General features: G+C 45.7%; 1 protein-coding gene across 4 annotated transcripts in view; it reads right to left on the reverse strand.

Annotated features, from left to right (window-relative positions):
* Positions 1-26,569, reverse strand: part of FGFRL1 (fibroblast growth factor receptor like 1) — a 256,016-nt gene that overhangs the window by 67,052 nt on the left and 162,395 nt on the right. The gene's annotated exons all lie outside the window — the stretch shown is intronic.

Genomic DNA, 26,569 nt, shown 5'->3' on the forward strand with positions numbered 1-26,569 from the left:
GCCTGGTAATCAGACCCCTGAGACCTTGCCCCCTGCTCTGCCTCTTCCCTGGAGGCCCTGCCCCATCTCCACCTCTTCCCTAGGCCCCACCTCTTCTCTGCCTCTTCCCCCGATCAAAAAAACGGACATGGGGGCTTGTCAAATGGCACTGGGACACACAAGCAGAAACCTGGACTGTCCAGGTGAAAATTAGATGGGTGGCAACCCCACTCCCCGCAGCGGCCCCGAAGTTGGAGGAGCTTGCTTGTTCTCCCCCCTGCAGCCTGAGGCCGGAGGAGCTCGCTCTCCCCGGCATGGCCCCGGGGCTGGAGGATCTCTCTGCCCCGGCTGTGGCCTTTCCCCTCCACACACACACATTTTGGCTGGGAACCATGGCCAATGGGAGCTGTGGGGGTAGTGCCTGCGAGTGGAGGCAGCAGGTGGAGCTAGGAGCTGAGGGAGGGGAATTGCTGTTGCCCTTCCGGGGAGCCCCCCCCCAGGTAACCACTGCCCCGCACCCCAACCCCCAGTGTCCCCCTACATCCAAACTCCTGCTGCTGGGGGGGGGGGCCGAGACTGCCCCAGCAGCAGCCAGTGCAACTGTCCCAGGGGCTGCTGAAGAAGTCACGGAATCTGTGACTTCCGTGACAAACACGGAGCCTTACTCATAACATCATGTGTTTTATGCGCCCCTCCTAAAGTGGTCAAATTTAAATTCCTGCGCACACCCCTGGGTGGCCTATTATTTGCAAGTCTCCCATGTTAAATCTTACTCTCTGTTCGAGTGCATTTTGGGAGTATATACAGCTCTGGCTGGTGAGAGAACCAGGGCCAGCACATATAATGCTGCTGGTATACTGTGTAAAGGGCTAACGTCTCTTTAGGTATCTATATATATTACGGGCAAATTCTACCCTCAGTTACACCCATGCAATTAATCCCAGCTGTTCTGTTCATGACAACTACTTCAATACCCAGTTCTTGGAGTGTTACACAGAGAGCACTCAGGCAAAGTATAGTTTCTCTGGACCAAATTGTCCCCATATAAACAGGTACAACTCTGCTGAAGTCATCAGCTCATCACTGCAGCTGGTTACAGCAGAGATGGATTCGGCCCTATTATCATTAAGATGGGGTTGGTTATCTGTCATGAGTGTCAGCGGTGCTGCAAAACAGAGAATCTTTGCAGTTTATTACACAGACTGTTCCGTGTGAGTCTAACCTTTGTGCAGACACTGCTAAGTCAATAGTAGTAGGAAGAAAGGCTGGGTTTTTTGGTTTTTTTCTTCCTGCAGAGCCACTGCATTTTTTCCTTGTTGTTAGCTGTGGTTGATGTATTCTCCAGAGACAGGCAGTAAGAAAAACAACATCCCAACAAACAAGATGTAGGCGTCTAAGGAATTGTTATTACATGTTGAGCATGCCAGTATAATGCTATTCACAGCCTCCCTTCTAGGTCACCAGAGATGCCAAGGTCCTTTCTCCAAAACTGGTTGCTTTTGCCAGGGTGTATTCAGGTCTGTGCAATCCCTTAGGTTTTCTCAGTATTGGTAAACCCCAATGATGATTTTAATTTAGGTTGGGTGAACAATATAACCCCTCCACTAGTTTCCCTATCATCTTGTGCATCCAGTTCCAGCTCCTCCCCTCTTCACACCACATGCCTGCATGCCTACCTCCATTCACTCCTCCCTTGTAGCCTTATCCCACTCTTGTTTTCACCCCTTATTCTCAATCAGCCACACCTCCAACCTCCCTCCTGGAAGTCCCTCTTTAAAAAACACTCATTCTGTGAAGTTTACCAACCTGATAGTGCTCTCAGTAAAGAAGAATCTCTGCACTGCCCTGTGTGACACTTCCACACTCTGATCCTCTTGTGTATTTCCATCTGTCGTGTTTTGGCTTTGCTGTGGTTGGCTTACGTTGCTGTCAGCTCCTTGGGGGCAGAGTCTGCAAGCCTGGTTATGCTCCCACTTAGACTGCTCTAAATCAGGAATAACTTCATTGAAGTCCCACTGCTGTGAAACCAGTGTAATCAAGCTCAAAATCCAGCCCTTTGCCTGCTTTTTGATCTGTACAGCACCCAGCACATTGTCAACAAAACAATCAGCCTGAATCTTTACCCATCACCTGAACCAAATTCAAAAGGTTTCCAAAATGCAGAAAGATCACAACTCTTTTAAATGACATTTTCGTGAGTGTCTGCACTTCTTGGCTTCATCCCAGACAGAAAATGCCAAAATCCCATGAGAAAGGCTGTTCTTTCTTAGTATTTAACATTTATATTGTGGTAGTGCCTGAAGGCTACAACTAGATCAGGGTTCCCCTGGGCTAGACAGAGTACCGACATATACGTTACAGCCCCCTTCTCAAAGAGCTTACAAGCTAAAAAACAAATTGGACCGGACAGATGAGTGAAGTAAGTGGGCCAGGGTGGGGGTAACACATGCAATAGGATGTGTGCAATTCTCAGCAGTGATCACAACACACCACCTCACTGGCCAGTCTGTTCGAAGGAGCCAGATCCTCCCCTGGTGTAAATCGGGATATCTCCCACTTACTTTAATGCAGCTAAACCCAGTTGTGTCAGATGGGTATTTCACCCAAAGTATTTTCAACCTGGTTGAAGTTGGGGAGTACTAGAAATCAGGGCTGCACGTTTGAGTTCCAGAGAAACCCAAATAAACCTGCTTATCTTTGTAAGAAGCAGCAAAGAATCCTGTGGCACCTTATAGACTAACAGACGTTTTGCAGCATGAGCTTTCGTGGGTGAATACCCACTTCTTCGGATGCAAGTGCACTTGCATCTGAAATACACTTCTTCTTGCATCCGAAGAAGTGGGTATTCACCCACGAAAGCTCATGCTGCAAAACGTCTGTTAGTCTATAAGGTGCCACAGGATTCTTTGCTGCTTCTACAGAACCAGACTAACACGGCTACCCCTCTGATACTTATCTTTGTAGTGTCCAGCCAAATTTTGCACTCAGAGAGACACATGAAAACCCCACTGAAGTCAATAGGAGGTGTGAGTCAGGGACAAGATAGAACAAGGAGTAATGGTCTCAAGTTGCAGTGGGGGAGGTTTAGGTTGGATATTAGGAAAAACTTTTCTAGAGGCATTTTTTTTGCCACAGAGATCGTTTTATAGAGATAAAATAACATGATATTAGGTCTTCTCACAGCAATGCCACTATCCAGGATCTTCAGTTCAGGAAGGCCAGATCTCACATATTACTGGCCCCTGAAATGGCTCCTCCCAGAGATAACTCAGAGGAAAGGTGAACAAATACAAACACTTCACATGCAAATGTGCACACAACCCTACTGAAAAATCTCCTGGGAAAACATACTTCATGTGAGATTCCCAGGCAGAAAAGTTATCTGGATGTGCTGCAGAGAGCACCCAAAGCAACATTACCTCTTCCCGCACCAAACATTAGCAGAAAGAAACCACAGTCCTCTGTCCATGCTGCCAGATTTAACTTCTGCTCTAAACTTAAAGTGGTTTAAAGGAGTGCAGCATCTTCACAAAGTAGTTCTGAAGTCAGATTGCAACCGTGTGGCTGAGTGCCGACCACCACATAGTTCTAACGAATGTGGATCCCTGCCCTTCTGGGAACAATGTAGGATGCACTCCAAGCAGAGTAGCGTGGACATGCTCAACTGGTTCTGAGACAGATTTCATATTCTGCTAGCATGGGCAGGACTTTAGAGGTGAAAGCTGGCACCTGAGAGAAACAAAATGCAAAGGCTTGTTCTCTAGTGGGGGATGCTTTGAATCATGCCTACGTGTCTGCATTCAGCTTTTCCTGCTCTCTGACACTTTCCCACCTACTTCTCACAATGCCACCCTCTTTTTTGTTAAGCGGCCCATCTGAAGCAAGTAACAACGTATCTGCTTTCAACCACAAAGCACTGAGGTATCTGTGTGTCTGGGAAGAAAACCGTCCCACTCACCTTGTTCTCTCTCAATGCGTTTTTTTTGTTATTTTTCAATCTGAACAACAAACCTATGACCTAATCCAAACCCCACTCACTTCAGTGCATTTTGGATCAGGACCCCCATGGAGAGTCTAAAACTATATTCTTCATAACAAGCCCTGCTGCCTAAAATAGGTTTAAACACATGATACAGCTCACGCCCCAAACCTGTTCTGATCTTCCACCTGCTTCTACAGGTCACGGCTCTCTAATGCCCCACTCCCTTGCTTTGCAGCCACAGGAAGGTGTTTACATCATAGTTCTCTTGACACAGGTCAGAGGTCAAGGAAACCCAGTAAATCATGAGCCTAAATAGAGTAGGGCAAGAGTGGAACAGAAGGAGGGGAGGAATCCTGGTAATGAGGGCAGCATTGTCACTTTGATGATGAACAAATGTGAATATTTACTGCCCCCAAACGCATTCCCCGCCTTACGAAAACTTACTCAGCCTAATCTGCTTTCTGAGAGCTCTTTTCGGATGACAGGAACCCCTGCTCTCTCCGGGACAGCTTAAAATAAGCTTCAGCTTACACTTTTAAAAATTCTGATAACACAAAAGGGAGCTAGTGCATTAGTCCCGTGTTTTGATATGCACGCAGCACTGAAGAAACTAGACTATTTGCTGCCTAGTGGTCAGCCTATTATTGTAGAATGTTGGTGGTTGTTCTTTTCCTCCCTTTTTTGCTTTTGTTTTTTTCCTTTTCAGTCCCATTACCCAGTGGGATTCTCCTCAGATGGGGGACAGAAAAGAGGCACAGATAACAAAGAAGACAGGGTACGTTTCCTCACCATGGCACTGTAAATAGTTTAACAGCCTTTCACAAATCTTGCGTTATCATCTGTACAAATCTGCAGAGTCCACCCGATCATGCTCCTTTACACTCACAGCACGGCTGGGCTTCCGGTGCCTGTGTAACTCAGGGAAACTAGAAGCCATTCCCGCTGCAGATAGTTAGGGCAAAGAGGGTCAGCACTTCAGTCTATCACTCACTGATCACCACATGATTTCCAGTCCCTCAGTAAGGCTCCAGGAGCAAGCGCGCATGTTTGATGAGAGGGTTTAATTAAAAGTGAGTGCGAACCTGCTGCAAGAGCTCACGGGTGCTTTGATTGGCGGGGTCTGCTTGCTTCCACCTGTTGATCAGCAGAACAGCAGGCTCCAGGAGGAGAGAGGAGGTCCCACCATCCAGAGATGGCAGAGTAATGAGAGAAGTGAGGCACTTAGCCAAAGCCCAGCTGCAAGACATTAACTTGACAAACCAATCCATCCTAATTTTACTGAGATCCTGCAGTGGGGACTACTCTTGTCTTAGAAATGTCTGACCTTGCCTCCTTTGGGCAATAAGCCCTGTGAAATATTTAAAAGATGGCTGAAAGAACATCAGAGAAAGGGAACAATCCAGAACCCCGTGACTGTTTCCTAAAAAAAAGAAGTCTTTTCTTTGCAAACACCCACCAAACAAGTGTATTCCAGCATTCTTCAAACACGGCCTCTTCATGGAAGCCTAGTCTACACTAGAAATGGTTTGCTGGTATAGCTATGCCAGCAAACCCTCCTAGTATAGATGCAGCTTACAGAGGCACGCACGTACACACACACACACAAATCACATCCCTAACCAACATTACTATACTGGCAAAATTGTCTAGTATAGACCTGGCCTCAGTTACTCAGTCTTGTGAAATTGTGCTATTCATTCATAACTATCATCCTCAAAGAAATTTACAAACATTTGAAAATTAATCTTCACAAACCCATCAATAAGCATAGTTACTGCCCTGGTTTATAGGAAATAACCACTGAGGCAGAAAGATGTTAGATTCTACAGTGATGGGGAGAGGGGGAGGGAGAGAGGGGGGGGGTGTATGGGGATGGAGAGAGAGATGGATGAGAGGTGTGTATGGAGGGAGAAAGAGAGAGAGAGAGATGAGAGGTGTGTATGGGGGGGAGAGAGAGAGAGGAGAGGTGTGTATGGGGGGAGAGAGAGAGAGAGAGATGAGAGGTGTGTATGGGGCTAGATAGAGAGAGAGAAAGGATTTTCAAAAGAAGCCTAAGGGAGTTAGGCTCCTCAGACCCAATTTTCAAAGGTATTTAGGAGTCTATAGGTTCAGACCTAGTAGCATTTTCAAAAGCAGTAATAATTGTATTACAACAGGACACAAGGAGGAGGGATTGCATGGAGGTTGGTGGCAGAACGCTAGCTAGAAGTGGGTTCTGAGAAGGTGCGAATGAGGTGAACTGGAAGAGGGAGGCGATTTCAGACATAGGGGCAGTATGAAAGAAGAACAGTACAGTAGGTAAAGGGGGTATGAAGGTGACGTATGGGGGAGTGGTAAGAGACAAAAGCAGACATGAAGGTTGGGCAGAGCCTTCAAGAGACTTGGAGGCCAGATCAAGGAGTTTGAAGGTGACGCAGAGGGAGCTGGGAAACCAGTGGATTTAAAAATGTTCAGGAACTACAAAATTATCTGTGCATGTCATTGGGAACAGTCATGCTGAAATTCTAGTTCTCAGTTATATATTTGCCATCTGAGTAAATATAATGCATTTGTAAAACCTTCTAATTATGGTCACACTCAATAGTCTATAAAGGCTCTAATGAAGCTGGTAGGCAATCTTAGCACCAGACTTTTCTTCGCAGACCTGTTATGTGCTAACAAGTTTATATATAACCATGGAATTTTCTGAACTCCAAAGGCCATGTCCTCAGCTTGTGTAAATCAGAGTGGCTCTGCTGAAGTGAATGAGTGATGCTGATTTACACCAGCTGAGCATCTGGCCCTTGGTTTCATTTTCTCTCTTTTCACACTATCAAAACAAAAACCATGCAAACACCCACCAAACAGCATCTCAAAAATCTTTGACATGAAGTTCAGGGTCTAATTAAAACTTGCAAAGGGGATGGAATTCCCAGGTAAAAGAGAACACTCATACTGCTCCTGGACTGCACAGCCCTCATTGATATCCCTGTTCCTTTTATTGGATAACTGTTTATGCTAAGGCCAGAGTGCTGGCCCACATATGCAGGCAGCCTTTGGTTTTTATAGGTTTCAATAACACCCTGGCTTGATATGAAACATTTTAAACTATAAATATTGTTCCTGATGATGATGGGTTTCTTCATAAACCAGGAAGACTCCTACTGCTTTCTGTAAATGTACAACATGGATCCAATCCTGCTAACTCTCAATCACATGAATAGTCCTTGCTCGCACAAAGGTTCTCATTGCTTTCCTGCAGGCAAACACTGAAACATGTTCTCTGTATGTATAAATATCCCCTGTCTGTGTGTTCCATTCTATGCATCCGAAGAAGTGAGCTGCAGCTCACGAAAGCTCATGCTAAAATAAATTTGTTAGTCTTTAACGTGCCACAAGTACTCCTGTTCTTTCTGCGGATACAGACTAACACGGCTGCTACTCTGAAAACTGAAGACTATGTATTTGCAGGATCGGATCCTGTACTCTTTTGCCTTTTCTACAGACTTCTTCAGTGCTTGTTGTGCACTGAATGCTCTTAATTGTGCTAAGACACAAACAATAAAACACTGATAATACCTAAGCCCCATGACACTAGATTGTGACATCTATTTGGCAAAGGCCCAGAAATGGGGCGTGATTTACCTAAACCCACACACTAAACCAGCAGCTGATTTAAGTATAGAGCCCAGGAATCGCATGCGATTCCCAGTTAGTTTTAGAACACACACAACTTCAGGGCCCTTTGTTCTGCACTTCCCTAATGAACAACAGAGCATATATTGAATGGGCTAATAATATATAAACTGGGTTTTTTAAAAAATAGTATTTTAGAACCAATCCCTACAGGACAGAATGTGACTGGTCCCTGTGGAGGCATGTAAGAATGGCCAAGGTCAGATGTCTCATAGCCGTCCCTTGCTGGTCAGCCACAGCCACTCTCCTAGCTCTCTAGTGCAGGGATTCCTCCATCTTTATATCCCCAGGGTGGAAGTCACCCCAAGTGGGAAAAGAGGGCAGGTGCAGGGGGAGGCGGGGTACGATCCAGAGAGGAGGTGCACATTGATGCTACACCAACCCAAGAGCTGTTGCAACAGGTGTATTCCCCTGCAAGCTCTGGGAGGAATTACCTACTGTGCTGCCCCTAGAGTGGTGAGGGTCTCCACACTCTGCAACACGGCTAGTGCCCAAAAGCCACACCCAAGCCCTTTGTAAGTCTTCCCTCTTTGGCTGCAATGTGTATTTGTTTCTCCCAAGATCAACGGTTTGCTCCCCAACAGAACATTCTCTGAAACCTGACTTTTGAATAGCAAAAAGAATAATGGAAGGAGCCTGAAAGAGACATTCCCAGCGGAGAACCAGCAGAGTTAAGATTTCTTGATCACACAGCCAGTGTCAAAAGACTTTCCACTAGGAACCAGTGTAAAGATTAGGAGTAAGACAAATGATGTACAGACATTTTGCTGAATGCCTGGAGAAGGGCAACGCCTAGACAATACCTCTGAGATCCTTGTATCTCCTTTGTCTCAGATATTCAAACAATGTGGAAAGAAAGAAACAATGTGTGTCAAAGGTACTAACATGGAAAATGACACTTGAAACTGTTTGACTTTTTCCTGCCAAGTTTCTCTGGTAAAACACTGGCAATTTATTTCACTCTAAAGTTATGGAGAAAATTAAGAGATGATGATTGACTCCCATCAAAAGATGGTAGCCTCCCAGCTCTCTGCATTACAGTAGTAAATCAAGATGCTAAAGCGCTCCCAGAAAATACCTTCCCATTTACTTTTGAAAACTAAATGTCCATTTCTACTTCGGTGCCTGATAGTTAGAATCAGCTCTCACATATGGAAAATCCTACCAGACCTTGGCTGGTGCAAATGTTCTTGAAATTTAAAAGCCAAGATATTGCCCTATTTGAAGGAAAAAAAATTACATAAGAGAAAAATGTCACCAGATCCACATGAAAGAGATGTGCCCTAATTCCGTTCTTCAATCATCACTCCTCTTTGGGACAGATCCTCAACTGATAGAAATTTAGACCATCTGAGGATCTGGCCCTTTTTGTGCTGCTCTGGATTTGGGGGGAATTGCCGTTTTCACAATTCTGGCAAAGACGACTACCATTTACACCTCAAGCCAAGTACACTCAGCTTTCACAGGAGTTCAGCAAGAGCTGGCGGTGCCCAGCACCTCACAAGAGACATCTGACACTTTGTCAGGTCTGTTCCTTCTGGCCTTTCAACATCATACTGAGATTTATCTACTAGGCATGACATGCAGTATCACCACAATCATGATTAATACTGTTTTCATTATTTGCTATTGGTACTGAAATAGCACCCAGAAAACCCAATCAGGATCAGGTCGCTTCGTGGTAGCTGCCATGCAAACACAGAGTAAGAGACAGTTCTTGCTCTGAAGAGCACAACATATAAATTAAGACAAGATACAACAAATGGGTGTAACAAAAAAATAGAGAGAAAGTGTATGGGAGAGGCTGTGGGTAATAGTGACGGCCGTGTGGTTATGTAGACTAGTTGTGTGCACAGTTTGCAGGTTTCAAGTCATTACTATTATTTTATTTTTATGTAATAAAACACAAGACATCAAGATATAGTGATTCCTGCTGGACACCTGCCTAGCAGTGTACTTTTAGGAGGGAAATGATCACAGACCCAGTGTCAAATTAGCTGGAACAATACACTTTGGCCTCTATTTTGTGCTTGTGGACAAGGATAGTCATATTTAAAACAACATGAGCTGCTCTTAGTTGAATCTAAGGGGACCCTATAAGTTGTCATGACCAGGTATTTTCATCATGACTTGGCGTTATCTACACATGACATTAAGACCCTCTGGGAAGGGCAAGGTGAAGTCAAGGTCAAAATTATACCTGTTTCCTGAGCTAATCAATTATTGACACCCGGTGAAAAAAATGCTCCAATAAACTATTAATGAGAAGATCTTGCATCTCTAACATTTGTAGAATGTGTTTTGTCCACCACAAATTGTCAATGCAGCCCCCAGTCAGGCACAATTTAAGTGCCCTTGCTATAAATAAGATAGGGGGGAAAAGGATCATTTGAAATAGCTAAATATCATCCTGGAAGGCTGAAAATAGAAGTGATGCTGAATTGCTGCTCTTTCTAAATATTTAAAAAAATCTTGGGAGGACCCTCTGTAGACGTTTTCTTCCAGACTAAACTATAAAAAGAATAGGCTGATATTATTTTCCAAAGGGGTTAGCTTAATAGCTAAATTTAGAATGCCTTGGTGGAGAAATTGTCAAAAAAAGCTTCCTTTAAATCTAGCTTCTACCTAGAAAAAGGATGTCATTTCAAATGGGTTTACTTAACTTTCAGCTATTTCCCTATATAGAAAGTATATAAGGTAAACCACTTTTTTTTTTTTAAGAGAGAAATGACTGGACCACCTCCTGAACTTAAATGAAAACCATCATAAAACTCTTGCTGAGAAAATGCTAGCTTTGTCAATAGGGCTCAGGGTTTATTTTTCAGTGTGCATAGTAAAAACCAATGCAGTATTTTCCTGGCACCTTGTGCAAATGGCTGACCCAGTGGTTGTTGTTATTGCAAAATACCCAAACCAATAAATTCTTCTTCACTGGCTGGCAATCATCTTAAACATTTGGGCAGAATCTGGCAATGGGTGCAGATGCGAATTGGGTACTATTTAATCTCTCTCCGGAGAAAGGGGTTTGGGAGAGTTTTCTTTTTTTTAAATTTGAAGGAATGCAGTGAACATGAAGAAAAATCTGAACCTACGAGGAATGAAGCAAGAGAAATGAAAGGATACGTTCTTACTGGTTAAGTGTTCTTCGTGCATCTTTAACCATCAAATGTTAATGTGATCTAGCCTTCTTGGGACTGGATTAGATAATCTATTTCTGCGTGACTTTTCCATCTGTTATAACTATGATTCATCTGTCATTTGAGCAAAACATTAAACCAATGCCCTAATCATTCATCACCATTAAAAATCTCGCTGCATTTTTTCACAAAACTAGGGATGTTAGCCCTACCAAAATACCAATTTGTGCAATTACTGTACATGCTGCCTATCTGAAATTCCCTCTGCAGTTTCCATCAGAGAAGCTATTCCTACACTAGATTATAATGTCCTTGGGGGCAGAGCCCACAGGCCTGAACTGCCACTGTCTTGTACCTGGTGTTCTTATTTACACCTGTACAAAGTGGATGTAACGTGTTACTGTTCTGATCTGGTTGCATTTTACACCCACTTTGCGCTCAACTTCCACTGATGTAATTCACTGCACAAGGTGCAAAGCAGTGGAGAATCAGGTCCTGTGTTAAGTGATGCCTGGGGAATATACAATATAATATAGCTAGAAGGACATAAAAGCACTTTACACGCTATGAGCCTTTGCCTTTTTGTCCCTACTCCCCTCCTGCCACTGCAAAACTAAAATCCTGGCACCTAAATGCAGGGACCACTCCCACCTAGTGTGCTCTGAAGCCCTAGCCACTCCAAAAGGAGAGGGGAAGATGCACAAGTTGGATGCACAGCAGGAGCATGCTGCACCCCCTTAGAGAGTGGAGCAGTGGCCATGCTCCCCTTCTGCACCCAGGAAGCACCATGCTCAAGGCCAGCACTCCCCTACGATAGTTCTTATGCTTATTAGATTCTGGCTATGTGGACCACTGCCGATCAGCCACAATCTGATCCTGCACACAGTAGGTGGGATTTTCAGCAGCACTCAGCACTGGCCTAACTCAACTACCATTGAAGTCAGTGGGAGTGTTACTGTGGATTCAATGGAGGCAACAACTCTGAGTGCTTCTGCAGTTCCATTCCATATGGACCGCGCTTTGGGGTCCTGCTAGTGGGAAATTATTATGGACAAACTCAAGGATTTCAAAAACTTACTTGGATTACAAAGCCCTCTTTTCTTAGACTACAGATTTAACACACAGGAGGGAGGTGAACTATGAGTTATACAAGAGGATAGACCTAGGACCAATAAGATGAACGTAACCAAATAAAATGTTGACTAAGTATCATGACAAACTGACTAACCATAAGAACATCTGGACCATAGCACAGTGCAAGGGAAGTGGTTGAAGCCCCTTAGTTTGGTTCATTTAACAGTGCACTATAGAGAGAACTAGGAAGCACACTCTAGAGCAGTGGTTCTCAAACTAGGGCCACTGCTTGCTCAGGGAAAGCCCCTGGCAGGCCGGGCCAGTTTGTTTACCTGCCACGTCCGCAGGTTCGGCCGATCGCGGCTCCCACTGGCCACGGTTCGCCGCTCCAGGCCAATGCGGGCTGCAGGAAGCAGCGCGAGCCGAGGCACATGCTGGCTGCTCTTGGTGGTTTTGCAAGTAGGTCTTCCCATGAACAAGAGGGCCCAGAAGAATGCGCTTGAAGGAAAACTAGACTAGTAGCAGGTGAAGGGCTGGTACTGTTGGCAGAGCAGACAACTTGGTAGCAGTGTACCCACTGGGAGCTGTGGGGGGGATGGGGTGGGGGGCGTGCCTGCGGGCAGTCAATGTAAACAAAGTGTCTCATGGCCCGCCATCAGATAACCCTAACGGGCTGCATGCCAAAGGTTCCGACCGGTTACAGTAAATCCTTGAGAAGTGCAACCCAGACTTCATTATTGCAATGAAACAAAAGGTATATGAAAGGGGGAACATTAGACCTATCAAATTCTAAAACCAAACTGCTACTACTAGAGAGCAGACAAGGCAGATTGATGGCATTGTAAGTACTGTAAAGACACTCTTTATACATCCTTCTGGATGGGTAGGAGACAGGATGATCCATGTTTAGGGCCAGATAGGTGAACATGGAAGCAACGGAGACACTCGTATTGTCTGCCTTTCATACCGGGAATGTGTGTCTTGATTTGGTTTCTTTCATATCCAGTAAGTTTTGACATATGTAATACCTACTTTATGCATTAGGAAAGTTTCTTTATGGGGTAATAAATTTTAAATTCCCTAGAGAGGATCCAGCCTAACAGTTGCTGCTCTTTTTTTGTTAACAGTGGAAAACCAAATCAAAAGGCAACATCAACTGCTTTAGAATGAAGGCTCAGGTACTGATCTACCCAGGACTATTGGGATGAAATTAGGAATGAAAACATTTAAGGCGAGTATCAGGACAAATTTCCTGGCAGTAAAATAACATCTATTAATAACCAACTTCTGATGGTGAAAGAGAAACGCTTTCGAGCTCCACGCACTTGCAGAAGAGCGCTGTGCAAGCTTGAAAGCTCGTCTCTCTCACCAACAGAAGTTGGTCCAATAAAAGATATTATCTCACCCACCTTGTCTCCTGGGACCAACTTGTCTACAGTAACACTGCAAACATCTATTAATAACCTCCAGAGAGGAAGGGCAGGCTTGTGCTTATGGCATTAGACTGCGATTTGGGAGCGATGAGTTCAATTTCTAGATCCAATACACATCTGCCTCTGTGACCTTGGGCAAGTTCCTTAACCTGTATGTGCCTCAGTTCCTTATCTGTAAAATGGGAATAACATTCCTTCTTTCTCCCACCCTTTTTCTGTTTCGTCTACTTAGTCTGCAAGCTCTTTGGGACAGGCCGTGTTTCCTCCTATGTGTTTGTACAGTGCCGAGCACCATGGGGCCCTGATCTCACTTTGGGCCTCTAGGCTCTATCATAATATAAATAATATCTATTAAGGCAATCCCAATGTTTGAGACATTTAAAATTAGCCTGGACAAAGCACTAGAAAATACACCACAGAGAATTCCTGCCTTGCAAGGGTTTACGTTAGATGACGTAAGAGCTATTTTCTCTCTCTCTCTCTCTCTCTCTCTCTACTATAGCTTAACAGCATGGAGATGAAACAGATTTAAAAAGTAGTGTTACTGATATGTGCCTTTTTAACTCAAAACCGTTCTGGTCTGTATACAACCTGAATACCACTATGCGAGGTCAATGCCCTAAGCCTGAGCTTACAGAAGAAGGCGGCTGTGCTTTCCTGAGAAAGTCAGATTTTTACCTTTTGACTCTGCAGTTTGTTTCCCAAGCACAGCTGCCTTTCTTCCCCCCTTCCTACTCTTCAGCTCCCAGTGGTAAGAATAACCCCTCCCAAACAAATGCAGACCCACTCTTTCTCTTGGCCACATTGTCTGCAGCTTGACAAAGTGGGCTTTTTTCCCCTCCTCAAGCCAATCAATGCATGACGGCCCTGCCCACATCACTCTGCCTATGGATATGTGCCTATTGAGGGTCAGTGAAGTACAAGTAAAGACAAATTTACCAAGCTGGGGGGAACAATGCCTTCGTTAGCACATGAAAGGGATTCTGGGGTCCAAACGATCCAATTTTGGCACATGTCCAACCCTCAGACAGGTGGTGTCCAGACCGCGGCCTAGCAGAATCCTGGCTGAGTTATATCAGCCATTTCGCATTCGAGGGGGGGGGGGAGGTGAGAATTATCATGGCATCTGCTACTTTGAAGCAAGATCTGCTTCTGCAAACACTCGCTCTTTCTCTGAAACAGGGTGGAGACGGGTGGGGAGGGGAAGCAGCTCCGGCAAGAATGTTCCAGAAGAAAAATGAGTTGCAGGTGACCTTGATCCAGAGATCAATCAAGAGAACGTTAGGGTGGATGTCACGCTCTGAACTGTGAGGACAGTTGAAGGTAAACAAAATGTTTGTGACATGGCAGCTGCAGAATACTAACTCCATCTAATCCCTATGAAATCAAAACAAACGTTTTTCCTCCGTGGAACTGGCATAAATCAGGAAAGGTGAATGACACCGTCAGATGAAAAGCTTGTTGTAGCACTGGAACGGAAGTGGGCGTCACAGGTGTAAGTGGGCAGCTGACTTCCTAGGGTCCAGCAGGTGAGAGCGTGCTGCGGCCCCAAGTCTTGGTTCCTCCCCTCAAACTCAGCCCTGGATGAGATAGCAGAATGTAAATAGGAATGGGAATATTTGGCATCTTCTTGCCATGTGGTTCAACCAAGTTTCTGACCCCTTGTAGCTAATACAGATCCCTTGACACTTCTTGAAAGTGCAGAGGTGTTAAACTTGGTGTCTTATCAGATTTTAATTTGGGTAATGGCAACCTGCCTCCCTAGATACCGCTATGGCTAAAACTCGACATGGTGTTTGTCTTCACGCTCTGTCCTAACCTGTCCTGTAATTCTACTGTGCACTGTTACATAGCTTCTCTGCTGCTTCCCAGAGCAGGTCACACTGATGCACCAAGCCCATTCCCATATCCCTCCTGGTGCAAGACCAGTCACAACTGCAGTCTTTGCATGGAGTGCACAAGGACTGTTCTCTGCTGGTGCTCCCACAGCTGCTAGCCACTCCAAAAGGGGTAGAGAGGCCATGGGCCCCCCGACTCACCACCATACAAACCAGCATTACTCGCCAACCCTGGAGGGGAGTCTACTTTACATTGCTTGAGAGGGGTACCTGGGAGCATCTGTTTCCTATGTGCACGGGGGAGTTGAGGAAGATAATTGTGCCTCCCTAAGGACTGAAGCCCTCTCGTGTTCCCACTAAAGCGGTGAAGCTCTGGAGCAGCCCCCACCTCGCAAGCCAAAGCTGAGAAGGCACGCGTCAAGCAAAATCATTGTAAACTTGCAGGGCCAAATTCAGCACCAAGAAATGCCCAATGACTTCAAAGTGCAAATCAGCACAGAATCCAGCCAAAAGGGTTGTAAGCCTGACCCCCGCCTCTCCTCAAGAGCGTAGCGCATTTTTATAATCACGTCATCAACTGCAGAATAAAAGTCTGTAAAAGCCTTACCAATATGTCATAGAGAACTAGATGAGTGAGAGGGGAGAACTAGCCCATTAAGGACATTAAACGGTTTGTACGCAACCAGAACAGGCACTGAATATTTACCTTCTAGTTAAGCTCCTGGGCTATTTTTCTTTGCAGTCCTATCAAAGCACCTTCCTAATCATATGCACTTGTTATTTTCCCCAAGGGCATTAACATAAGAAGTGTAATTTCTACTTGATGAAGGGCAGCAAGCTCCGGAGAATTATGTGAATTGCTGAAGAAGAGCTACTGCAGGTGTAACAAGGGCCAAAACTGGGCTCCTTGTATGTGAATGCTACAGAAGGCAGGATTCTGAAGACTCTCTCTCTCTTTCTCCTCTCCTCCTTACCACTCACTCCATCTGTACACTGTAGGATGACAAGAGCCCACCGTTTACTTATATTTTTAAATGGGGTTCTGTTTACAATATACAACAGGACTCAATTGCTTTTGCTTGCAGTTTTCTGAAATCAGCCACATGAAATGTAATGAGTAATGCCTGTGATCATTACAAGTGATTTTGCAAAGGGAAATCTGCCAGTCGGGCTCAGTGCAGAGCCTGAATCTCTAGGCTGGATGCTGGGAAGATCCACGGCAGGCCTGGGATAAGTAATCCTTCTCCCCAAAGCCACAGCAGCTCCGGTAGCTGTGCATGCCTCTATGCAAGGGTGGGGGATGGACAGTGGATCCACATAATTGTGGAGCTAACAGCCTCAGCCTCGCTCCTCTGCTGACCTTCCCCCAAGCAGTCCCAGATGCTGGGGCACAGGAACCACCATTGGAAACCACCACTGCAGTACACAGAAGAGTATAGGCATCTTTTGCAATGCTCAAACACCCTGCCATCTCCAGCATGGTGTAATGCAGAAACTAGAACATGCAAAAATTGGTTAAAAAAACCCCTGTGGCTGTGGGGCTGTGTTTCAAAGGAGAAAACTAGATTTCCTCCCACCCCAGAAACCTCTGGCCCATCAGAAAAACAGCTTGAAATGGCTTTGCACCAGCATTGTCCAAAAATATTTTTTGTATTTCTTTCACACCCCAAATTGACATGAGCTGACATTTAAATGGCTGACTGTTCCAAATTAGTGAGCAATTATCCATAGTTGTTGAAGAAAATATATACTTTAAATGAAGCTTTCTAAACTCACCTGACTTCATCAAGGAGTGTGTTTCTTAATTAACGATGCTTTGAGAGACTTAGATGAAAGGTGCTTAAAGGAGTTAGAAATTATTATTATATTAACAGAAGGTGACAGAAAAAATACCTGCATTTTATTGGGTATATTAAAGAATTCTCCACGATTGAGAGAAAACTATTCCACTTTCAGGTGGACCAGTTAAAGTTTGGTTCCATAAAAACATCAGAAACTAATGGTGGGGGCGAGTTTGTAAATTCAAGTGGTTTTCTGAAACAGAGTGAATCCATCACCACCAGATTCCAGATGTAATGAGGACAGTGCGGGTCAAAGCTCCTAGAACTTCTTCACAATTAGACCTTAAATGGATTCTTTTTCTTTCACAGCCACTTCCCACTCAATGGATGAGGTCTGCAGTGCCTTTACACACTGGAACTTCTAAGCTGAAGCTCATGAGAAATAATGGTGCTTTTGTTTCACACAATCTCCAATTCCCAGGGCTTCTTTTGAGAGCTCTCTACTCCTTGACAGATTCTATATTTTGCTGACTTTTTCTCATCTCAGTGTCAGCCAGTAAAGATCTGGCAATGATTGTGGGACAATTGCCGTTCTCTCCCTCTTAAAGAAAGACTTTAAAAAAAAAAAAGGTCTTGCAAAGCAGAGGTAATGAGAGTGTAGGCTACAGATTCCTGAAGAGTATGGTCCTGTGAGGCGCAGAATAGCTCCTGAATGGCACAGGGAATTGCAGACATTCAGCACGTCTATTGATCTATCTAGGTTCTTATACCACATGCATCACCATGGCATCTGAGCACCGAGGAGTTTAGGATGATTGGCACTTCTTACAAAGCACTCAGCAGCTTGCAAGATCAGGTCTCAAGTGTGGACTTTTCAGTTCTCTTAGCTATATGGAACAAGGGCTGGCAGAGGAAAGATGGCCCAGTGGTTATGGCCCTAGCTTAGAGACCCAAGTTCAAGTCCCTGCTCCACCACAGACTTCCTGGGTGACCTGTGGTCATTTCTACCCCTCTATGCCTCAGTTCAGTGAGAATAATAGAACTTCCCCACCCCGCAGGGGTACTGTGAGGATAGATTGAGAAGTCCTCAGATACTGCAGTACTGGGGGCCATATATGTACTTTAACTAGAGAGAGAGAAGCCAGGAGACCTACTGTGTGTGACCCTTTACAAGTTACTTCTCTCCATGACTTAAATTTCCCCATATGTAAAATAGGGATCATGCAATTTACCAAATTCTTTAAGGGGCTTTGAAATCCTCAGATGCAAATCACTAAGTAAGCGCTGCGCATTTTTATTAAATACTAGGAGGTCAGTCTCCTGCTGCTCTCTGTGAATGCCTTAAGTTTCTGGTTTTCAGTGGTGGAAAACTCCAACAACAAGCAATTTCTATTCATTTATCATGGAAGATAGAAATACAAGTAAATATTTTCCCTTACTTTCCCCCTTACATGGTAGGTTATTTGTGTAATTTAGATTAAGCTTCTCAAGGCAGGAATCTTGACTTTTTATTTGCGTGTCCAACAACAGGCACCACAATGACATTATGAAAATACGAACATTTTGGGTGGGCATGTTTATTTGGGATCAAAAATTAGGTGTTGAACTCAGGTTCCTGGAAAGTTGCTAATGTGTCCCTGGGTGCCCCAAAGTTTAACTGGCTTTCACCCCTCACTCCCAACTATGCCCTGTGGTCCCAGAGAATCCCCCACTGCACCAGCACAGGCGCAGTTCTACTCTGGGTGCAGGACAGCATATGGGAGCTCGGTTCGGGCCACCTCTGAATGCTTCAGAGCACAGATTGGAGGCGGCTCCCTGCTACCCACTGCACAGAGAGTCTTGGGGATGGGGTCAGAGCCCGCAAATCCACAACTATGAGCCTTTATTAGCCAGACCCTCTGTATGCATGGCTGGCACAACAGCTGTTGGGTGCAATGAAGCTCTAACATAAGAACGGCCATACTGGGTCAGACCAATGGTCCATCTAGCCCAGGATACTGTCTTCCAACAGTGGCTGGTACCAGATGCTTCAGAGGGAATGAACAGAACAATTATCGAGTGGTCCATTTCCTGCCGTCCAATCCCAGCTTCTGGCAGTCAGAGGCTGAAACTGCAGCATATCCTAAAATGTGACTTTGCTGTTGCCACAGAGTATATACATGGCTGTACAGAGGGACAATAATTTAGCCCTTAGACATAAACTCTAATATACAGTCGTATATGATACAATGGAGACTAACTCAATACAGAGCACTGCTTTCTCGGGCAGGATTTGTTTTTCCAAATGGGATTTATTTAAAAGAAAAGGGAACTGTTATAAACAGTTCACTCTAACATAACACAGAAAATGAATCCAGCTCTCCCGGTCTGTTTTACTGCACAGTGGAATCCAGGTATGGTAGTTAAATCCTGTTTATAGTGGCATGGGAGAGCACACCCTGTCCAATAGAGTGACCTTCTGCTGAAAGTGAAGTTATTTTGTGAAGAAAGTTACTCCATAGATGGATGAAATTCATCCAAGAGTATAGTGTGGCCATATGTCCCCGGTTCCATTTCTAATTTCACGGCTAGTCTTAGTGCTCGCATCAGTCATACAACAAACAGTGTTCTGGCCCAGTGTTATAGATGCTCAGATACAATGGTGATGAGCACCAGAGAAATACCCATAAATAAAAATTAACTCAACACAGACTGACTGGGCACCTGAAGGCGCCGTCGGCCAACTAAGATGACGGAAGTGATGTCAGGCTCGCAGAGTGTACGTGTACAAGGGCCACCCCCACCAAGTCTGCCATACACTGACAGCATGCACTGCCCCCCACGCATCCTCCAAGGCTATGTCTACACAGGGATAAAAAACCCACAGCTGTCTCAGGCTCACAGGGCTCCAGCTCCAGGCAGGGCTGACAAATTGCTGTGCAGATGCTCAGGATCAGGCTGGAGCTTGAGCCCAAACGTCAACACTGAGCCACATGAGCCCCAGTCAGCTGACCAGGGCCAGTCGCAGCCATACCCTGGGTCTTTTATCCCTCTGCAGCCGTACCCCAGGTGACCCCTTCTCACACAGGAGCCCAGGTGTCAGTTTACTGCTGCACAGGAATCAAATCCACAGCTGAGGGAGGAGGGTTTCTCGGTACAAGAGAGGGAGGCATGGGCCTCATTTTCTCTCCCCTCATCCAGCTGCTAAACCCTCCTGCGCACAACTCCATGATCCCCCACCAAAACAACCTGCTACTCCGTCATTACATAAGGGAGATTTGGGGAGGGAAGGAGACACTGATGCCCACTCAGCAGCCACAAACTCCATAGGAGATGGGCAGGTGACAGCCACTCTTCCACACCAAGGGCTGGAGCAGTGACTGTGGAGTGGAGAAAGCTGCCAGGCTGTGCAGTGTCCTGCCGCCCACACAGTTCCCTGAACAAAGCCCAATGTCACCCTATACGTATGTTCCACTCGATTTGCTTTTTCTAAATGGCATACAATTAGCTGCTGTGTTTTGTTCTGTTTATTTCCGTTAGCATGTGTCCTGACAGACCCCGCCCCTCCCCCAAAAAACCACCCCACAATCCCAGTGCAGTTTATTTGCCTATGTATTTGAAAAACAAAAGAAAGGGAATTAATTAGCCGCTGTTATTAGCGTTTCTGATACAATTTACCTCAGATCCATCAAACATACTTGGGCTGATTAATTTGAGAGGCCGTTAGATTTCTTTAATCTGTAGCCCACACATATCAAAGATTTTTCTTCTCCAATTAGGCAAGAGGCTTTAGTTCTGCCCTGGAGAGTGAATCATGCACTCATGCACAGAACGTTTTAAAGTTAGAAACTTGGGCGGGGTGGGGGGAAGGAACCTACCCACTGCAGTTACTGGAAGACCTAGTAAGGTCATTATTTCTGAAAGAGCAAAGTATGACCTTCCCTTTTAAACTTCGAAGGATACAAACTGCAGTCTTCTTAAATGCCTAAAATATTGTTTGTAATGAAAGCTGGCTAGCATTCACTAGCCAGAGGACAGCAAATCAAGTGACTGGCTGATCCGCTGCCCCTTACATACCCACTCACTGCATAATCTGGCTATAATCTCCCAAAGCAGACATTCCATTACACACAAAGGGACAGATTCTGTAAATGCAGTATCAGAGGGGTAGCCGTGTTAGTCTGGTTCTGTAGAAGCAGCAAAGAATCCTGTGGCACCTTATAGACTAACAGACGTTTTGCAGCATGAGCTTTCGTGGGTGAATACCCATTTCCATCTTATTGTACCATCAGCCATCCATAGCGTGGGGGGAGCAAGGATCTTCTTCTTGCATCCGAAGAAGTGGGTATTCACCCACGAAAGCTCATGCTGCAAAACGTCTGTTAGTCTATAAGGTGCCACAGGATTCTTTGTAAATGCAGTGTGACTCCATCCAATTCAGTTACCCTGGATTTATAATAGCGTAATGAGATCAGAATCCGGCCTTGTCTACACGCAAATGTGCATGGTGGAAAGCAAACTCTGATGTGGACACATTTATTACGCATAGCTTATTTTGGTGGAGCGCTAACCTGTTACTAAGGCCTGATCTAAACTTAAAATTAAGTTTTATCTAGCTACATCACGCAGGGGTATGAAAAATTCACACCCCACAGCACCATAGTTAAGCTGATCTAACCCTCAATGTAGACACAGCTAGGTCGCCGTAGCTACCACTGCTCGGGGAGGTGGCTTATCTAGATTGATGGAAAAACCACTTCTGTCAGTATGGGAAACATTTAGACATGCCCAAACTGACTTAAGATAAACCAAATTAAACCAGGTTTAAACTGAAATAAAAATTTTACACAGCCTTCTGCATCAACTTAAAAATCACACCTTCAATTAATCTGGTATAATTGTGTGTGTAGACAAGTCCTTGCACTCTAGGGGAAATTCACTCCAGCCCCACACAGGGCCCTATGCCACACTTAAACCCCACCTCAGCCCTCATTAAGGGTGAAATGTACCCCTACGTATAGGGCTAACAGAAGGCCTGAAGTCCTACTTCAGTCCTATTTCATGCTCAGGGCTGCCAAGAATCCTGCATCTCCTATGACACTCGTATTCAACTCTCACGCATCCAGCTGAACTGAGGGCAGGAGCTGCAGGAGCCCTGATGGCCACTAGATGCTGCTGTGGAGCACGGCTTCAAGCAGCCTGCCTGCATGTCTGCCCCACCTCTGGCTGCTCCCTCTGCTGAATCCAAGCAGGGAAACAGCAGGGGCAGCAGCAGCTGGTGGCCTGGCTGGTGTGGACAGAAGTTGAGGGGACTCACTGCTAGCCCCAGGCAGGGCCCAGAGAGACTCCCTAACTTCCAGCCAGCCCCCAGCCCCCTGCCTTCCAGACAGCGCCCAAAGATCCCCAGCCCCCACCAGACTCCCAGAGTGATCCCACTCACCAGACCTCTAGCTACCTGCTCCCCAGACAGACTGTGGCTCCCTCCCAGACAGCTACCTACCCCAGCACCGCCACCTCAGCTGCCAACCACTTACCCTAAACACTGTGGACAGCACCCAGCTACCCTCGGGCAACGTACCCAGGCACCTCAGCAGCTCCACACATCCCCTCCAGCACCCACCAACTCAAGCCCCCCAGTAATCCCACAAACCCAGCTGTGGGGTCCGGAAAGGAATTTCCCCCCCAGGTCAGATTGGCAGTGACTTTGGGCTTCTTATTATTATTTTTTGGCCTTCCTCTGCAGCCTGGGGTGTAGGTCACTTGCCAGGATTACCTGGCTCTCTCTCATATAATCAATTCCCTGCCATTGCAAGGGCTTTGAGCACAGGCGGGCCTCTGCCCCTGCTATCCTCTGCCTGTGGCACATAATAGCTTAGTCTCTGAGGGGCTATAATACTTGGTCTCGCTTTCGTTGCTGGGTTTAGTGTGTGGACGCTGGGTGGTGTTGGTCACTGGTAGTATACGGGACATCAGTCTAGATCAGAGGTGGGCAAACTATGGCCCATGGGCCACATTCGGCCCGCGAGACGGTCCTGCCCAGCCCCTGAGCTCCTGGCCCAGGAGGCTAGCCCCGGCCCCTCCCCCACTGTTCTCCTGCCCCTGCAGCCACGGGGTTCGGTAAGGGGCAAGGGGTCTCGTGGGGCAGTCAGGGGACAGGGAGCAGGGGATGGTTGGATGGAGCAGGAGGTTCTTGGGGGGGACTGTCAGGGGATGGGGAACAGGGGGCGGTTGGATAGGGCAGAGATTCTGGGGAGGAACGGGGGGGTTAGATAGCAGGTGTGGTCCCAGGGGGGCGGTTAGGGGCAGGGGTCTCGGGAGGGGGTAGTCAGGGGATAAGGAGCAGGTTGGATGGGTGTGGGGTTCTGAGGGGAGCAGACAGGGAGCAGGAAGTGGGAGGGGTTGGATGGGGGCAGGGGCCAGGCTGTTTGGGGAGGCACACCCTTCCCTACCCGGCCCTCCATACAGTTTCACACCCCAATGTGGTCCTCAGGCCAAAAAGTTTGCCCACCCCTGGTCTAGATGATTGGGTAGTTTTAAGCTCTATGGTTCTATGAAACCCACCACCCTTCTACCTGCCCTCTCCTCCGTGTCATACCCCTGCCACCTTTTAAGGAAGGGTTTATTGACCATAAGCAGAACTTTATGACCATATGCAAATTGGTTTATTTGCATAAAACATCACATGTGGAGCTGCACAAAAACCTGGCAGCAGTGTGTGCTGGCACTTGGATTTTGCCCTTATGACTCAATCTGGCATTGCATCTGCACCCAAGATTTCCTAATAAAACCAGTGGGCGTTTGGGAGGCGGGGTATGTGTGCACAAGGAATACAGGAATGAGCACAACACAATCTCTAACATTATGGGTGCAGTTAGATAGAGATATCCAGCAGCTTATTAATGAAAGGCTTGATCAAGAACAAAAATACCCCAAACCTATCAACCACTTTTTGGCAAGAAAGTTATCACTAAGAAATTAAAATGTCTATCCCAACGGCACACACCTACACCCATCTGCAGAAGGAAATGTATGTCTAGTCTTTAGCTGCAATGACATTCCAAGCTCCATCTTGCCATTAAAAATGTTCTTACTTGCCTACCTCCTGCCTTCTTTGAGGATTAATCAGTTGTTTGTTCAGTGCTCTGAAGTTGTAAAGTGCTTATGTAAGTGTTAAGTATTAGTAATACATATACTGTACGTTAAAGAAGTTGTATGAATTATGCCATATAATTGTATCCTTCTAGAGCCTTTGTAGACAACTTGCATTTAAATGTTTTGTTTCCAATGACACTGGTGCATTTACTTAGACACTCAGTGTTATCCAGTGCGATGGAGAAAACCTGTTTTAAAAAAAAAAAAAAAGCTAAAAAAGGAACTTCCTTTATTTGACCTTTTGAGGAACAAAAGATTAACAGAAAAGGTAAATTGTAAATCTTTACAATTCAGAAAGTGGGACCTTGTCAACAGCATTTCCTAGGAAACCTACTTCCAGAGTATTCCCAGAATTAAAATGGAAAACCTGACACCTTTTACAATTTCCTGCCACTGTATAACTGTCAGCATCACATGGACTTTATCAACCCTAATGTTATGTTTCAGGGTTAGCAAAGCTTTGACTTAGCATGTTTTTTGTTTGTTTTTAATTTCCCTTCTTCCATAACCCCAAGATGCCTGCAGAACAATCCTGAGAAAGGCACTGAAGCGTTTCACAGATTCTTCCTCCTCCCTCTCCCTCCCCCTAACTAAAAACTGTTCAGCAAGGTCCCAATCCAGTGAGTCAATTGATGTCGATGTAATGGCTCACATGCTTGAATTTACACACGTACTTAAAGTACATTGCTGAAACGGGGCTTAACTCTCTAGCTAAGCTCAGGAAACTTTATGGCCTCCTTCCTTTCATGAATGAAAATCTCAGAATGCCTCTCCATTGACTCAAGCAGAAATCTCTCTCTCTGCCATACAACCCCCAGCTGAGATCAGCAGAGCTGCTGGAGCTCGATCCCCCACAGCGTAAAGAGGGGACTGGCGGCAGAGCATTCTCTTTGAGGGCCTCTTCCCATCCCACAGTCCAAAATAGCTCAAAGCTGTTGACCTTCACAGCCTGTGACAAGGCTCATCTTTTCAGGAGGGCTGCTGAAGAAGCAATTGTCATCGGGATGGTTATTGTTTTTCATTACAGAGGATCCAATCAAGTTCACAGCCCCACTGTGCTAAACAATGCCGAACATACAGGAAGAGATGATCTCTGCCCCAAAGAGAGAACAATCTACATAGACAAAACACAGGTTGTGTTTGGAAACACCCATTGGGTCAGTGCTAGACTTGGGATTCAAACCAAGCAGGGGAGGGATAGCTCAGTGGTTTGACCATCAGCCTGCTAAACCCAGGGTTGTGAGTTTAATCCTTGAGGGGGCCATTTAGAGATTGGGGCAAAAATCTGTCTGGGGATTGGTCCTGCTTTGAGCAGGGCGTTGGACTAAATGACCTCCTGAGGTTCCTTCCAACCCTGATATTCTATTACTCTAACCACTGGGCCACATTGCCTCTACAGGATAAAGTAGAATTTACTTTATCTTTCTGTGCTTCTTTTAGTAGTATTATACATTACAGAGTTGCTGGAGGGTTGTTCATTTGCTTGTTTTTTAATATATTTTCTCTTTAAAAGTGTTTGCAAGAGGTGTCTAGGGTACTGAGATGGGCTCCTGTTTGTGTTATATCAGTGTAAATAATTAAATAACAAATCACATGTAATATGCACCCCCTGACATCAGCCTTTACAAAAAATAATCAGCTGGGAGAGAAGCATAAGATTTTACAGCAGGTAGAAAACTCAAGGGGGAGGAAGAGAAGGGAGGGTTTTTGGAGAGGGTTTCTATGGTGCTATTTGCTATTGTTTCTAAAGCAGTCACTCCTGGCCTTCAAGATGCCATAGTTTTTCTTTTTCTATCAGAAAAAGCATTTAAGACAAGGCAAGTCATCTGGCTCCGCTGTCCACTCTCGCCCCTGAAAAATCACAGAACATTCTTTGTGTTTCCATTTCCACCTCCACCGTGAGGGAAAATGACATCACCACTCTTCAAGGGGACCAACGAGCCAATAAAAATAACGGTTCCTGACCAAGAGCACTATTGCAGGGAATATTTTTGGAACTGTACCCTGCATTCCTGCAAGTCCCTTGCTTCCTAGTCCAAACATATCATGGCCTAAAAATTCCTCACATTTTCTATCCAGTGTTTCCTTTGGACTCACACAATGGTACAGTTCTTCTGCTCGGCAATACTAGTGTTCTGGAAGGGGAAAGGGAAAAGAGACCACACTACAAATAACCCTTAAGGCAACCACAGGGGCCACAATGTTATTTTTAGGTGAGATAAATGATGCAAAAGACAACAGAGTTAGGTCAGATTTACCTTTCCCCAGCAATCAGCGCAGACCAGAAGACCAAGGGCTCAATCATTCCTCCCCACGTGGACGTGGCAGGGGCTCGGCTGCCTTTCTGGCATGGACCCAACTTATTTACTGGACCCGAGGAGGGCTGTTCATATGGGAGGGAGAGGGCCAGCAGGATGCACGTTTCCCCTCAGATAACACCCATGGGGAATCAGCACAAAGATGACATAACCCCAGGCTTCTTAGTCTTTGCACAGGGGCCAATGACTGCACAAGGTGCAAGGCAGTGGAGCACCGGGAG

The sequence above is a fragment of the Mauremys mutica genome, chromosome 5 (assembly GCF_020497125.1).
Source record: "Mauremys mutica isolate MM-2020 ecotype Southern chromosome 5, ASM2049712v1, whole genome shotgun sequence".
Taxonomy (NCBI): Eukaryota; Metazoa; Chordata; order Testudines; family Geoemydidae; genus Mauremys; species Mauremys mutica.